The 17,773-nt window shown below is 33.5% G+C and overlaps 1 long non-coding RNA gene across 1 annotated transcript; it reads left to right on the top strand.

Annotated features, from left to right (window-relative positions):
* Window positions 1-3,170: 3,170 nt before the first annotated feature.
* LOC138715680 (uncharacterized) lies at window positions 3,171-9,379 on the top strand. The gene is made up of 3 exons (XR_011336542.1): window positions 3,171-3,318; window positions 4,189-4,284; window positions 9,268-9,379. It is a non-coding gene; the product is annotated as an uncharacterized lncRNA (long non-coding RNA).
* The last annotated feature ends 8,394 nt before the right edge of the window (window positions 9,380-17,773 follow it).

Below are 17,773 nucleotides of genomic sequence, written 5' to 3'. Positions count from 1 at the left end.
GAAGTAGTATTGAAATATTAATCATCGTGCATGTTCTTACAGATCAGTATTTAATTCACTTTAATCCTTCATATTTTATATCCTTAAGAAAAATCAATGTTGTGTATATACTGCATATAAGAATGGTACAGAAACAGAGAAATTAAACCTGCAAGAAAGTTATAATCTTAATATATAAAATTGAATGTGGGTATGTATGTATGTATGTATGTATGTATGTATGTATGTATGTATGTGTGTATGTTCTCTATACAAATCTACACGCTTTGACCGATATGTGCCAAAGTTTGCACATTTAACCTTCATAACCAGGAGAAGAACATAGGCTACATTAAAATTGTGTAAATGGAAGTTAAATTAATTAAATATATAAAAAATAAAAATAAATAGATCAAATATTCATGTATTATATTAAAATGCAAAATCTTCTACAGTCAATTGTTCTTTATTATTGTCTCTTGTATTCAACATAGACTTTCACGAGGCCTTGGAAATTTTAACACGAAATTAAATTACATTGTTGTTACACATCACGAAGGCTAAAACTAAATAATTCATGCAATAAGTATCTTTACGCAGTCCAGGACCGTATTATGAAATTCCTCAATGCAGTTTTGTAGATAGTGAGCAGACTGTTTTATCCAATTGAATTCTAGAATTCTTTCAAACTACAAGGATTGCTACCACATAATTTACTTAATATTGAATAGCCATAGTAGACCTACTATTGCGAAATATTGATTCACCAAAATTATGCACTAACAAGAATTTGTGTCAAAAACTCATGCGAAACGTAATATGAGTGGCAATATTAACTGGAAAAACGAAAGAAGATGATGTTTTTATCCCACGTATTGCTATTATAGCCATTCGATTTTAGGCAATTATTATAAGTTATAGTAATATTTGTGATAATATTACAATATTATAATATTGCAATAATAATATAGAGCCTATTTTACTGTAACTGTTAATCCGTCTCTTATTAATAAGTTATGGTCACTAATGACTTGGCCGTTAATAGAAAAATATGATTTTCTGTTGTGGTAGTGTTCTACATTGCCTTCTCCAGGAGAGTGAATTCTGATGAGTATAGTCTCCATTACTGCAAAACACCCTGAAATCCATGTATTTGATAGAATCCATCCGTTACAGATTGTAGTTTGGCCTTGAAGGAAATTAAATATATTGTGGGCAGAAAGGCTTAATAATGCATAATGCCGTGGTACGATAAATGTTATCATCAATCACAATGTTAAATATCTTAAATATCCCTGTAGCATAAGGTCTTAAAGTTGTTACAACTCTATTCATAGGTGAGATGGAATTATTTCGATTAGTCAGTTTCTTTGGATATTAGTGGCACTTTCTTTAATATTCGTCACTAGGGAGGAGAAAACATAAATAAATATGGTTCGTTTTGGTTTTATATAGTTCCCTTGCCGAGGTGTCCGATAAGTCTAACAAACAGTTTATTTAGATATAGACCAAAATTTAAAACCTGGGCAACGCCGGGTAATTTAAGTTAGTAGAGATATAAAGGAAAGAAACATCAAGGGCTACAAAGACTAAAGATATTGAATCAGCAAAACAGGCTCCAAGCAAAGTTTTGTGCTACTCTGATCTTCAGGTAGTAGGCTACTTATTTCATCTTGTGGTGAGTGTTCATCTTTATACTATAAAAGAAAACTGTCCTGTTACAATCTCACAATATATGAATATGACCGGCTCTGTGGTGTAGGGGTCAGCATGCTGGTCTCTTACGCAGAGGGCCCGGGTTCGATTCCTGGTCGGGTTGAATTTCCTGGTTGAGGTTTTTCAGGGTTTTCCCTCAAACGTAAGCCAAATGCCAGGAAATTCGGGCCACAATGTCTTTGAAAATCACCAGCCTCATTCATCACCTAAATCGTATTCATAACAAATCAGTAATACATATACAGTCGCCATCTAGTTCACAACAATAGAACTAGTCTCAACAATAGTACACAGGCCTTCGGATTTCACCCAGAAGATTAACCCGTGATGTCACCAAAGATGTTAAAGCAAGTATAAATAACAGCGGGGGGGGGGATTTATATATATATATATATATATATATGAATGACATCACAGACAGCCAGGGCCATTGTTATTTTTGATATAAGGGCTTGGCCAAAAGAGGTTCAAATCAGATTGACACATGTCTCTATAAATTTCTTACTTCTTTGCCCAACACAGTAAAAAACCAGGTAATTTTATTTTTAGACAATTGTGGTGGACAAAACAAGAACAAATCCATTGCCTCATTGTTTTTGTACTGCGTAACTAACCTGAGTCATATAATGTCATAACTAGGGAAAGGAATTTCATGCACTTGCATATTTGTTCTCTATTGTTGTGTGAATATGCTGAAAGATTATCTACATGAATCACAAATTTCCGAATACAATGATATTACTTTTATTGTGCATAAAAGTGCATATTTTGCCTTTATTTATAAAACATCATATTTTAATATTTATGCAGGGAAACTGCATATTATGTATGTTTATTAGTCTTTCCCTCCTTTTTAAAAGTGTGTAACCTCGTAAACACGACTAATTTATGTTTATGAATTTTGAATGTAACGATGACGCTCTCATAGAGAGCCTCTCAAGTTAGCAATTGGTATTCCTTTACTGCAGTCTTTAGCAGATTTCGATAGAACAATGTCCAGTTTAACATCAGTTCTAGGAAATGTAGGAGATAAAGTGAACGAGAAAACAGCAAATATTCTTTCCAAAAACCCTGGTTATTATCAACTTAAAGAAATTCAAGATATTCTTGAAGGAAAAACACCCCAAAAACCAAGAAAATTTTCTATAGAACAGCTCCCAGCTTTTGTGCAAGCCCCTCTTACTTCTTGTGACGTAGAACGAAGTTTTTCACGCTACAAAGCTATACTGAGAGACAACAGGCGAAGAATGACAACAGAAAACATACGTCACTGCTTAGTTGTGAACTGTAACAGCATAAATGGAGCATTCAGCAGTGAGGCAACCACTTCAAAATCCATAGACTAAACGTAAGTTAGGCCTACCTATACCAGTACCTTATTATTCTGTTAAAATAATCTCAGACTGATAATGCATATTTTGTAGCATATTTATCTATTTTTACGGCATAAATGCATACATATTCTTCTTGTTTTCAGGGCATGAACTTCCTTTCCGTGGTCATAGCACAGAAATTTTTAATCAGGGCATACCCAGAATGAGATTGACTCTGTGCATTCTACTATTGAACGTGGGGGTGGGAAGAGTTCTTAAAGGAGGACCTATTATACTGCCAACGCAATAGGTACCAGTACTGAAATTGGTCAAGAGAAAAGTCAATATGTACAAAGTCAATGAACTAGATATACCGGTACCAGACATCTTAGAAAATAGAGCTACATTTGACTAACAAATAAACACATGCTTTTTCTCATTACAAGATACAATTTATTTATTATTATTGTTGTTGTAGTCATCCTGGTTGGTGTAATTTATTTCTTTTTATTGTTGTAATAATCCTGATACCAACCAGTCTCATTTTGTTTCTAAATCTATATTTGGCATATTTTTCCATTGTATTATCTGAACTTATTACATAGTCATATAAGGAAAAACCTGTTGCAAATAATAAAATATTATGTAATACAGTTATATCTGAGAAGAACACATTAAATAACCAGAGGACATAATACATCTACATATGGCGAACACGTAACTAACGCCAACTACACATACAATAACATAAATACAGACATGGAAATCCTACACATACAACCCAAAAACCAAAACCTCAACACACTAGAACAATATGAATTATACAGACACACTAAAACACACCCTAATCAAATTCTCAACACACAGATCAATTTCAGAACACACACACTATTTAACACAACTCTTCATCACATGAACGCACCCACACAACAGGCAGCGAAGTTGAGATAACGCTGAGATCTACTAGGCTCTGAGGATGGTGTCAAGTAACACCGAAACAGCTGTAAGCCACACATGCTTACATAATTAACACGAGTAAAATCGCCATTTAATCAGTTATCAATAATATCTATTAAAAAGATATTGTAGACCTAGATGTGAAATACTTTTTGTGGAATGACCAATGAGTATTATAATTATTCTTATTAAATTTATAATATCAAATTCTGTATATTTTCAGAAACCTAATCTTGAACATCATACTTCATGTACCGGGACTTCTCATGAAATACCAGATAACAGTGACCGGATATTGACTTCTGATGAATATACTCAGGTATGACCAACATTTTACAATGTGACTCAATTAAAGTTCTTAAAATGTTGGCTAATGTTGTATTAAGTTGTGTAATAAGAATATTAAAATTACCAACGTAATTCCAAATATGAAATAAAAATGTCATGAAAATGATGTTCTTTGCCATTATACAGAAAGATATGTTAAATATTTGTCCATTGTAAAATTCTTGCAAATCCAGTTTTCTTCCATTGCAGTATTTTCTCTCTTTGCTGTAATCCTTCCCCGAGATGAATGATAAGAAAGATGATGGTTTGTTTTCAGCCTGCCCAAAAATATATATAGACTGCTAAAATTTCTCTCATTTCAATTCCTTAGGATTTGTAAGAGGCTTCTCAAACTACACGCACGCACGCACACACACACACACACACACACGTGTTCTGCCCAAAGGCAGGACTTTCACTGCAAACCCAGCATTCTCAAATCTTTCCTATTCTCTGCCTTCTACTTAGTCTCTGCACATGATCCTTATACAGTGACACCTCATATATTATTAAACTGACCTTTGAAATGACCTTAAAATTCAAAATATATCAATGAAAGTAAATTCATTATTAATATTTGAGGAGAAAAATTCGCTCCAGTGTTGGGGATCGAACTCGGGTCCTTGGTTCTACGTACCAAGTTCTCTGACCACTCAGCTATGCTGAATTCAATCCACAGCACAGGATCGAATTCTCCTCCTTCAGTGTTTCCCTTTATGGCCTGACTCCAAGTTAGGCATATACGTTGACGTGCTCTGACCACTGAGCTACGCCGAATTCAATCCACAGCACCGGATCGAATTCTCTTCCCTCAATGTTTCCCTTTATGGCCTGACTCCAAGTTAGGCATATACGTTGAAGTATAGACCCAATGTCAACTGCCATTATACTAGGAGTGCTGAGTGACTTATATCGTCGTTGTTTCTGCAATAGCTCCTATGTGCAAAATACACAATTTTTCAGTAGGGGGAAAAACACATTTATTCATCATCGTAGATAGGGGATTGTGAATTCTTACATTTTCGAAAGGAAGAAATATAATTACATATAGGAGATTTTATTACTTGCTGTATCACTAGAAAAAAACCTGAAAATCGATAAATATGTCACATAGGAGTTATTGCAGGAATAAAGACGACATGTAGCTACACACAGGATTGCCAGATGATGAGTGATATTACGGTAACATGGTACTGAAGTTATCCTTTTCTACCAAAGATTATAATAAATTCTTACGCTACGAAATATGCAGTTTGTATCAAAACTTTATTTTTCACTAAGTAAACTCAGCCTTAAACCAACAATTCTCTTTAAACCTCAAAACCTTTGATTAAACCAGTTTCATAATGTTGAAAAATTAGACAAGCTAAATGTACAAAATTGTGTTTGTTTTTGAGCAACATTAAACTGACACTGAGAATTTATTTTAACAATAACAATAAAATTAAAATTCAGTCATTCAACATTATTCATCTCATATTTATATGTAATCAGCTCATGATCTTTGTTATTTTATCAGAATAAATCACAATCTTAACTAATCATTACAGCACGCAGACTGACGATGTGGATTCGTTTCAGCCTAGCAAAATCTTTAAGTGCCACGGCCAATCTTCAAAGGGAAAGGAAAACATCTTTTAGAATTTAAATAATTTCACCAAAATCCCACAATATACACAAAAGAAAAACTCGGTGGGCTATAATTTAATTAGTTTTAGAGAAAAACCCAAGTACAGTGGCCAGTTTACCTTCACACCATAGGTTGAGATATAAGGTTCCCAAACACTGACACCAAGCCTTTCCGGTCTGAGCTGATGGCTCTAGTCAACTACAGACTGACTCAGTCTGCACCATCGAACTGGTGGCCAAAGGGCCATCAACGCATGCGCATAGAAAGAAGAAAACATATAAGAATTTACCACATCGAAAATCCTTTTCTGAATGCACATGCTCTAAAATTATAAATAAACAGCACTCATACATGTCATTACATCCTGCCGGATTACAAAGACAAATCATTCATACACATACCATTACAATATCAATATTTACAAAGCAGGGATGCTTGGATTGTTTTTTTTTTAAATGGCAGGTCTGCAGTTCTTAGCTAATCATGTACAACAGATGGCGAGGGATAAAGATTTTTGTTTGTCATATAATTCAACGTTTTAGTAGTTACATGAAATTCTGTCCCAACCTTGTATTCATTGAAAGTAAATATGTTGGTTGCTACATTAACCATTGTACTGTATCGTTTGCTACCCATTGCTTGTACTCCCACTCCCCTTTGCGCTGCATATGTCTCGACATTGTGAATTTTCTCTCTTCATTCAATTGCACTTCGGAATTTTTTCAATTTAACTTGTCGACTATTGATTGTTTCTCAATTGGAATTGTAGCCTGGTTCGTTACGAATCATTTACACAATTGAGGAGCGTTTTTGCTAAACTCGATAGATGCAAAATTTTGCAAAAATGAGTTATATATCACAATCATATGATGTTTAGCTTCTGTATCACCCATGCAGTCAGATTTTGCACAACTCGGTTCATACCGTGCGTAGAGGATGATTAGAAATATCTCCTTCCCACAACATAAACTGTGTATACAATAAAACTCGTTTTCTGAGAAAAGTAGTTTGTGCATTGATCGAGTTTAGCAAAAATGCTTCTCAATTGTGAATGTTCTATCGCTTTGCATTCTCGAGTTACACTGCCAAGGCTACTATGGGACCTGCCAATTCGTGCCTAAACTTCCCCTTTACCGCAGTGAAGATAGATAATGTCACTCACTCCAACTCAATGATATGTTGGATACATTTATCCTTCTGTCGGTCTCCATTTACTTTATTGGAATGTGTCGTGTAGTTTAGAAATTATATGCACGACAAAACTGGCCTGAAAATGTATCGACCAAATTACCTAGTGTTGAACAGAACTCATACACGTTAAAAGAAATAAGAATTGCTTTACTATAAATTTTCTGGCTTAAACATATAGGAGATCTGAAAGTAGGCTCTATTAATATCCTTCCAACCTGTTACTGACCAGAAGAAACACAGGGAACAGATATTCATTTCAATATCATTAAATGATACAGTGAGTCTACTAGAGCTTAATATTCACAGAGTGAACCGTAAGTACTATCAATAATTTCAGGGAGTTGTTTGAGGTATTTCAAACAAAGCAGTTTAATACAATTTTGCTCGTTTTTGCTTCCTTTTGGAGATAAAAATTGTTTTATATGAAACATTTCATAGCATGTTTTGGGAAAGGCACTGATTTAATTCCCAATATGCTCAGTCAATTTAAGAGGGCAATGAATTATAATAATGAATGATTGAAAGAATTTTAGTTTTGTTCTTTAAATGTGCAGAAATTGAATCTGGATAAATGTAAGATTGTTGTTGTTGTATTCTAATGCCAGGCGTTTGACAATAAAGTCATTTGACCTCTTGCACTCCAATATTTTTCAAAGACATTGTCATGACCAGCCACTGAAGCACAGATTTTGAGGTGTTCCGAATCCATTTCTTGGCTTGAGTTGCACAATGGGCAGTTATGGACTGATATATTCCAATTCTATGTAGGTGTTTGGCCAAACAAACATGGCCTGTTGCCAATCTAAATGCAGGTACAGACGATTTTCGTGGTAAATCGGGAATTAACTGTGGATTATGATGCACAAAGTTCCATTTTTTTCCCTTGAGATTGTGTTATCAAATTTTGTTTGTTGAAGTCTAAGTATGTAGATGTAATAAATCTTTTCACAAAGTAATATTTAGATTTAGAAACAGGTCTGTAAATAGCAGTGCTGCCCTTCTTTGCTAAAGCATCCGCATTCTCGTTTTCCAGGATTCCACAATGGGATGGTATCCATTGGAATACAATTCTTTTATTGAGTGATATTAATTGAGAGAGCATTTTACTTATTTCTGCTGTTTGAGATGAAGGTGTGTGTTTAGAGATTATTGATAGAATAGCTGCTTTGGAGTCTGACAATATAACTACATTCTTAAATTTATTGATGTGGCATAGAAGATTCCTGAGACCTTCACTTATTGCAATGATTTCTCCACCAAAACTTGTTGTTCCATACCCAAGAGAACTATAAAATGAGAAGAGACAGCACGTAACACCTGCACCGGCACCTTGTTCTCTGGAGATCAAGGATCCGTCGGTGTATAAATGAAGCCAATTTTGTGGAGGGTACCTAATATTAATTGTCTCTAAAGACAATTCTTTCATTATTTCAGTGTTCACTTCTGATTTCAGTATTTCTTCTGTTAAATTTAGATTATATTCTATATTTAATAGAGTTAAAGAGTTTGGTTTAATTTGTAAGTTTTCTTTTAAATTCGGGATATTGATTTTCTGTTTTAATTCTTGAACAATGGATATGAAACTTTCTTGAGTTTTCAATCTACAGAGAGGACTGTATGAATGCCAATTGTTTCCTGGTAATCTGATAAGTTTTTCATATTGAATCAGTGTTTTTTCTTCTATTGTCATTTTGATGCTGTTAATATTAGTGAGGAATCTTATAGAATCTATTGGAGTTGTTTTGATTTCACCATTAATGAGCCTGAGAGCCTGGTTTTGAACATATTCTACTTCGTTTATGGAAGTTGAAGTAATTAAAATTTCTCCGCAGTATGTCAGCACTGGCTGTATAAACATTTTGTATGTAGTGTTGAAAGTATTCCTAGAGCATCCCCACTTCTATCCTGCTAGATTGTAAAATTCTTTTGCAGAACGAGAACGAGAAATTAATGACATTACTTACGGTTCACTCTGTATAAGGAAAAATACAGAAAATTGATTTAAAAAAGCAATGGAATATATGAGGCATTGCGCATAGTAGGGTGAACTCAACAAAGAATCACGATTTCAAGTTTGCTCCTAATACAAAGTATCCACAACGCCTCATATTCTTTCCAGCATAATTATTACTAGTTTCTTTTTTTTATTCATAGCTGCCGAGTGGTGCATTGCAGTTATCTGATTCAAAGTAGGATCTCCTACAAGAGATTCTGCACAACAGTCTTGCTAAGGAAAACAAAGAGATTCTAAGACTGAGAAAAGTACTGGTATGGAAAGTAAGTAATACTTTAGTATACATAAGTTACATAAATCAAAATGTATGTTGCTGACAGACTTTTTATAATTGTTATAACACTGGATCTTCATATGACAAACATTTATTGAAATCAGGGGCGTATTTTGCGGGCTACCGGGGCTACTGGCGGTAGCCCAAGGAAATTACAAAAGAAAAAGTTTAAAATATAACATAATGTAATAATTTTGTATTATTAGTTTTACCATAGTAATTAAAATTAAAGTAATTGTTAGATATATTTTGTGTAATAATAGGGTCAGCGGTAGCCCAAACCCTTTAACCAGTATACGCCTCTGATTGAAATCAATTTTTAAACACATACTTCTTTACTTTGTAGAGAAGATATATTCATATCAGCTTTGGGACTGTAAGCTTTCCATTAAGAACTTTATTTTATTCCACTTCCACAAGGAAATAAGTATGTGTTATTATTATCTGCTTTATACCCACCTTCCTTTTAGTACATAATAATAAATTGACACACATATCAGTAGAGCCCGGATTTTATGTAATATGAAAATGAGAAATATGTACATAAATATGTGGCTAAAAATGGCAAAATATGTAATAAATAAAAAAAAAATATGTAATTTAAAAATTAAACTTTATTAGATGTATTTTTGCACACTAATGAAAAATTACAGGTGCACATGTGATCCAACGTCAATTAATTATTGTTTGGTGGCGCAATTAATAATTAAATATTTTTCCATATTTTCTGCTGTCATTGATTGTCTCGTCAGTGGCAACCCATAAGTAGGAATCATCAAGTTCAGCACTAATTGTTTCCATTGTGTCAGAGTAGCAGGAGTTCAAATAATTTTTATGGAGTGTTGATTCATGCGAAATATTGAAGTTGTAGTATTTGCGTAGGAAAGCTTGAAACTTTGGAACTCCAAGTTTATACCATGGTATGTTTGCAGCAACCATTGCCATGCACAAATTTTTATTAAATTCACTGGTACAAGACGAAGAATGTTTCAGCACCACTTGTATAAGAAGAACTTCTTTCTTTTCGACGGAGCACGACTTTTATTTCTCATGTGAAGTTCAGTTTCTAAATGCTGTTCTAATTGTGACTTCATGGAGTACCCAATGCGTGTCACAAACTTTGCACAGCACGATTTTATCATCGTAGTAAAGGAATCGTCAATTGAAATCCGGTCTTTAAGCTTGGATGCGAATAGTAGTAGACTAGCAATTTGTATCACCTGAGGTCAAAATAAGCTTCTTAAGAAAACAGAAAAAACTATTGTTTTCTTTTAGAGCAATCTGATTGACGATGTTTGTGCGAAATGGTCATATCCACAGGGTAACTTTCACTTTTTCCTTCATCGCGTTAGCAGTACAATGACCCACCCTTTGCAGTGGTATTTGTTCCTACTTTACCGTTACTTCTTAAGGGATATACACACTATTAGCATTGCAAACAGATGTCCATTTTTTCACAGAATACGTTATTATTTTCAATTATTAAATTATATTTACGCACTAGAGACGAAGAAATAAGCTTTATAAACAATTTTAAAACTAAATAATTGATTACATTGCGATCTTATTCGTGTTAATTGTGTAAGCATGTGCGGCTTACAGCTGTTTCGGTGCTTCTTCACACCATCCTCAGAGCCTACTAGATCTTGGCGTCATCTTGAACTTCGCTGCTTGTTGTGTGGGTGCGTTCGATAAGTGAAAATTGTTGAAATGTGGTGTCAAATAGTGTGTGTGTTCTGAAATTGATCTGTGTGTTGAGAATTTGATCTGGCTGTGTTTTAGTGTGTCTGTATATTTCATATTGTTCTAGTGTGTTGAGTTTTTATCAAGACAATTTTAAAATGTATAACTTAAGAATTAAGTAGAGGGAAAATTGGTGAAAAAAATGTGTATTCTTTCAAAATATGTAAAATATTCCAAAATATTTATTATGCACCAAAATGTTAAAAATAAGTAACTTAAACCTTTGGAATAATTATCCCTTTGATATGATTCGCCGACATTTTAGCTTTCCTTATAGCTACATATATAGGAACAAAATATGTAATTACATAAAATCCGGGCTCTACATACCAGTGATGAAGCTAAGGTATAAATACTGGGTACCTAAGCTGAAAAAATTTGCTTTCTTTATATATTTTTATAAAGCAGAAGATTCTCGGATTTTCTATCATTTGTTTTTGTGACAGACCCCTCAAGAAGATGAGGTCCACTCATTTTCATCCCAGAAGAGAATACAGATATATCGTTGTTGTTCCTGCAATAACTCCTATGTGCAAAATATAAAAGTTTTCAGTAGGAAGAAAAAACACATTTATTCATCCTATGGCAGCCGTACATAGGAGACTGTGAATTCCTACATTTTCGAAACAAAGAAATATAATTGCATATAGGAGATTTTATTGTTTGCTGTATCACTATTTAAGTTATTTAATAGAGCAAAAACCTGAAAATCGATAAATATGTCACATAGGAGTTATTGCAGGAACAACGACGATATGTCTCATAACACTCTTAGCGAAGGATATTTCTCATACCATGAAAATTGAAAATTTATATTTTGTTTTCCTCCATGTGCTTTTTTTAATATGTAAATTCGGTGTCGATCTTCTGTCTTTGTAAGCTCATTTTGTTTCATATGTCCAACTTGGAAACAGTTTCTCTTTTAATTGTACAAATAATGACTTCAATGTGTCATTTTACACAAAATTAATATGCAATACACAACACATATTCACTTTTGATTAAACTAATACTCAAAACGCAGCTCATTCAGAGAACACCAATATGGTCGGGAGGAAATTAAACACAGAATAAATATGGGAAATGCCTGTTATTATTCGGTTGAGAAGCTTTTATCATCCAGTCTGCTGTCAAAAAATCTGAAAGTTAGAAATTATAAAACAGTTATATTACCGGTTGTTCTTTATGGTTGTGAAACTTGGACTCTCACTTTGAGAGAGGAACATAGGTTAAGGGTGTTTGAGAATAAGGTGCTTAGGAAAATATTTGGGGCTAAGAGGGATGAAGTTACAGGAGAATGGAGAAAGTTACACAACACAGAACTGCACGCATTGTATTCTTCACCTGCCGTAATTAGGAACATTAAATCCAGACGTTTGAGATGGGCAGGGCACGTAGCACGTATGGGCGAATCCAGAAATACATATAGAGTGTTAGTTGGGAGGCCGGAGGGAAAAAGACCTTTGGGAAGGCCGAGACGTAGATGGGAGGATAATATTAAAATGGATTTGAGGGAGGTGGGATATGATGATAGAGAATGGATTAATCTTGCTCAGGATAGGGACCAATGGCGGGCTTATGTCAGGACGGCAATGAACCTCCGGGTTCCTTAAAAGCCAGTAAGTAAGTAAGTAAGCAAGTAAGTAAGTAAGGTTGGTTGGTTGGTAGGTAGCCAAAGTTCTGCTATAATGGCAATGAAGCCATCAGCCGTCTTGCAGTCGAATATTTTTCCGTGGTGTTGAGGTGAACAGGCAAGGCTTCTCAATTTTCCAGGTGGTGCTTATCCATGATTACGTCCTTTCCACATAACACACAATTGGGTGAGATGGAGATGCCAATTATATATAAATGAGCTGCCAAACAATCATGCCCGGTCAGAAGACGGAAGGCTATCAGTGCTGAATTTCTTGGTTCTTCAGGGATGATCTTTAAATTTTGGAGGAGGGGTTCCCATGAGTTATCTTTAGCCGATTCCTTTATTCTGTTCAAAAATTGTTGTTTGTATTGAAATTTTTTATTTAATATGACAGAAATAAATGATTTTTCAGTAATATGTTTTTCTATTAGGGTGCAGCCTTTTGCAGCCAGTTGACCCACCAATTGATTACCTGTATAGCCGCAGTGCACTGGAACCTATTGCAGAACTATTTTCTTGCCAGTTTTTGGAGCTTCTTGATGAGGGTGCAGCACTGAGAAGTTGTGTCAGTTTTCTGTGAACTATTATTAGCTGTAGCTTGTATAGCTGCTTTTGAGTCAATGAAGATTACAGGTTTGGAAAATTTATTTTTTTATTTGAAGTAGTTTGGTTAGAATAGTGCATACAGCTTCAACTCCTCCATCAAAGTTTGTGGAGTTCTTCCTGACTTCTTTATAGAAGGAAAAAAATTTACAATTTATTTTTTATTTGAAGTAGTTTGATTAGAATAGTGCATACAGCTTCAACTCCTCCATCACAGTTTGTGGAGTCCTTCCTGACTTCTTTATAGAAGGAGAAAAATTTACAAGTTCCTCCAGCTCCTGCAGCATCAAAATCGTTTTATAAAGATGAATCACTGTAAATGTGTAGCCAAGTTTCACAACGATATTTGCTATTAATTGTTTCTAATGTTAATTGTTTTGCTACATTTGGATTTGTATTTTTTTAACAATTGTTTATTGTTGTTTATTGTTAGTAAAATAACATGTACAAAAATACAGTCTTAATTCTTCCCTGAAGAAGTGAAAAAAACTCGTGCTCAGGGAGTTCTAAACACATACTCGTACTTAACACAAACAGAGATAATTATTTGACACAAAGTGGGTCAAGGAAAAAAAAATTATAGGAATAAATTAACTTTAAAAACACAATTCCATTTTTAACAATTTAAATCATACAAATACATACACATATTAAATGAACATAATATGGGCATTTGTTAAAAGGGCAGATGTCACTTTTTTTTTTTTTTTTTTTTTTTACTTTTTCACAGATAATGAAACTATAAGGGTAAATACATCATTCTATGTTAAAAGGGCAGCAATATCTTAGTTACAAATAAGTTAAAAATGCTGTAATGATCTTGAGATATTGTTAAAAAGTCAGATGTCCTGGACATCTGCCTTTTAAACAATAATTAGTTGTATTGTTAAGTTGGGAGCAAATATCACCAGTTAGATCAAAGGCCAATCAAAACCCACTCACGCTGTGTGGAATTTGCATTGTTGTAAACTTCAAAGTTTCAAACCTTGAACAGCATCATTAAGCATCATGAGTTCTACAGAAGAAGATGAATTTTCTCTTGGAGGAAAAAGAAAAGCCAATCCTCAAAGTTATAAAAGAAATGTTGTAAAACAAGCAAGACTGAAAGGAGAAGCTTACACAAATTACTCTGGAAAGAAAATAGATGCCAAAGCAGTCGGTGAAAATTGCAGGTAATTTAATATTTCAATATTAGTAACTTAGCGTAGTCCTTATATTTAGGTGGTTTGAATGTAGGCATATTATTTTTTATTGGTATTGTTATTCTTCTTCTTCTTCTTCTTCTTCTTCTTCTTATTATTATTATTATTATTATTATTAGCTTTAATAATTCCATTGCACATATTATAGACTATGAACACGCTAATGATTAACTTTTATTTATCATTGGCACCATTTTTATATCCATCAAAGTACAAAATAATCATAATATAATATTATCATTGTAGATGCAGAATGCAGTGCACACAGAATATTGGAGATGATGATTACGTGGAAATCTTCAAACAAATTTACACTCTTAAAACAAAGAATGAACAAGGCATATTTCTGCAGGGTTTAATAGATGTGCAAGACATAGCACGTAATCGTCTACGACAAGGTGAAAGAAAATTAGATAGAACCTCTTTTAAGTATCATGTGTTATTGGGTATTCAACCCATCCAGGTATGTTTGAAGTCATTTCTTTCACTATATGCTGTTTCTGCTAAGAGTGTTAGACGCCTCAGAAATTTAAAGCTGAAGGGACAAAGCCTTACTGATAGGAGAGGTAAACATGTTAGTTTTTCTTTTCCAGTGGATATAAAAATCAAAATTCATGAACATATAAGTTCATTTCCATTAAAAGAAACTCACTATACTGGAAAAGTAGATCGTTATCTAAGTGCAGATTTGACTATTAAAATGATGTATAACTTGTTCAGACAAAAACATCCAGATGCTAAGCTCAGCTATAGTGGCTTCTGTAAAATATTCAAGGAGAATTTTAATTATAAGTTTGGTCAGCCACAAGTTGATTGCTGTTGCACTTGTTAAGAGCTAAAACTTAAAATCAAATCACCACATATTAATGATGCTGCTAAATGCTGTGCTATAGCAGATCTTGCTGTGCATAATAGAAAAAGTAAACAGTTTTATGCTGCACTTAAAAAATAATTATTGGATGAACTAAAAGGGCTTAACAGTAATGTTCTATCACTGTCTTTTGATTATATGATGAATGTTTCACTTCCAAAAGTTCTAGTTCAAGATCTTTTTTATCTGAGGCAATTGACAGTAAATTTGTTCTGCGTACATGATATAAAGAAAAACAAAGCTGTATTCTATTTATATCATGAGGAACAAGCCAAGAAAGGTCCAGACGAAGTGTATTCATATTTGTTAGATTATTTACAACATTATTTGCCTGCTCATATTGAAGTAGTCCGGTTGTTTAGTGACAATTGTGTCGGACAGAACAAAAATCACCCTCTTTCCAGACTACTCGTAGCATTAACTGACACAAAACAATTGAAAATAATTCAACACTTCTTTCCCACAAGGGGACATAGTTATCTCCCTTGTGACCGCGATTTCAATATAGTGAAGAGGAGGTTGGAAAAGACAGATAGAATTTATACTGTACACCAGTTAACAGAACTAATAATAGAAAGTAGCACCACACAAAAATTTACTGTGAGAGAAGTAGATAGTTATACTATTTTAAACTTTAAAGACTGGTGGACAAAGTTTTATAAGAGAATAGCTATTTCCCTGGAAAGTTCATTGAATCGGAGGGATGAGAGGGTCCATTTTGGCATAACTTCACTGCATCATTTCATTTATGATTCAGATACCCTGGCTATATTGTGGCAATGGCATTCATTAACGGTCTGGTCAAACATACCTTTAATGTTGGCCTACAACAACATGTTGAACTAGCTTAGAATGTAAGTTATCCTATAGATAAAGTGCCCTTAAAAAAGGAAAAAGTAGGAGACCTTCAAAAAATTATTCAGTATGTGGAAGATGGTCACCGGGAATTTTATATATATATACATTTTGCAGGGTCCTGTTATGAGTGAGGAAACCAGCAGCTAGAGTTCTTGCTGAAGATTATGATATTGAAAAACTATCTTTAAACAATAAATTGTAACAAAGAGATATTTTTGTAAAATATAAGAAAACCATAAATGAGTCTTTAAAATTAACATCACTTGTAAGTTTTTCAACATTGTTAAAAGGGCAGAAGCCCTTGAGTTTCAAAGTGTACTGAAGTGTCAATTTGTTAAATTTAAGAGATTTCAAGTCCAAGGCCAATTTCAAGAAGATAAATACTATGTTCTGAGTCGTGCAGTATTTAATAAATCAGCAAAATGTGGATAAAAATCAGTTTTTTGTTAATACTGAAAAGTTTACTGTGTTGTAAAAATAAGAAAACCAATAAATGAGTCTTTAAAATTAACATCACTTGTAAGTTTTTTCAACATTTGTTAAAAGGGCAGAAATCCATGACTTTCAAAGTGTAATTGAAGTGCCAATTTGTTAAATTTAAGAGATTTCAAGTCCATGGCCATTTTCAAGAACATAAATAATACGTCCTGAGTTGTGCAGTAATTGCGAAATGAGCAAAATATGGATACAAATCAGTTTTTTGTTAATACTGAAAAGTTTACCCTAATGGACATGTGCCCTTTTAACAAATGGCCATTCATATATTCTTTAAAACTTACATTCCTAACGCTACTTTTGAAATTTCTGATAAAAAAATATTCCAAATTCGGGTATTTTTCAATTATTTTATTATATAACCTTGGACCAAAGTAGGTACCATGGCTAAGAGCTGTGCTTGTGAAACACTTTGGTTCCTCTAGTCGTATAAAATCGGATCTTTTAGTTCCATATTTATGATGATACAATTTGAATTTATTACGATTTTTATGTATTAAGTTTAATAAGGCAATATAATAAATCTGTTTAATTTTCAAAACATTAAAATCAGTGAACAAAAGCTCGGATGAGTAAGCAATTGGTTTATTAAGGCATATTTTAATTATTCTTTTCTGAATAAGTATTAGTGGAGTGAGATTAGAATTACAATCATTTCCCCATCCTAAAATTCCATATTGAAGACTGGATTGAAATAAAGCTAAATAAATGAGACGTAAATTATTAGCTGGTAAATATGACCGAAGTATAACAAAGATATAAATTGTTTTACGTAATCTATTGCATAAATATGTACTATGTTTATTCCATCGTAAATGTTGGTCGATTGTAATGCCTAAATACTTAACTTCTGTTCGGTTAATATGGGACATTCACAATAAAATTTTGGGAAGAACAATCAGAATGATGAATATTGGCCTAAAAGAAGATTGAGGAGATTTAAGACCACTGGATCTTAGTGAAA

The sequence above is a fragment of the Periplaneta americana genome, chromosome 15, assembly GCF_040183065.1.
Source record: "Periplaneta americana isolate PAMFEO1 chromosome 15, P.americana_PAMFEO1_priV1, whole genome shotgun sequence".
Lineage (NCBI taxonomy): Eukaryota > Metazoa > Arthropoda > Insecta > Blattodea > Blattidae > Periplaneta > Periplaneta americana.
This window is presented reverse-complemented; position numbering and strand designations above follow the sequence as displayed.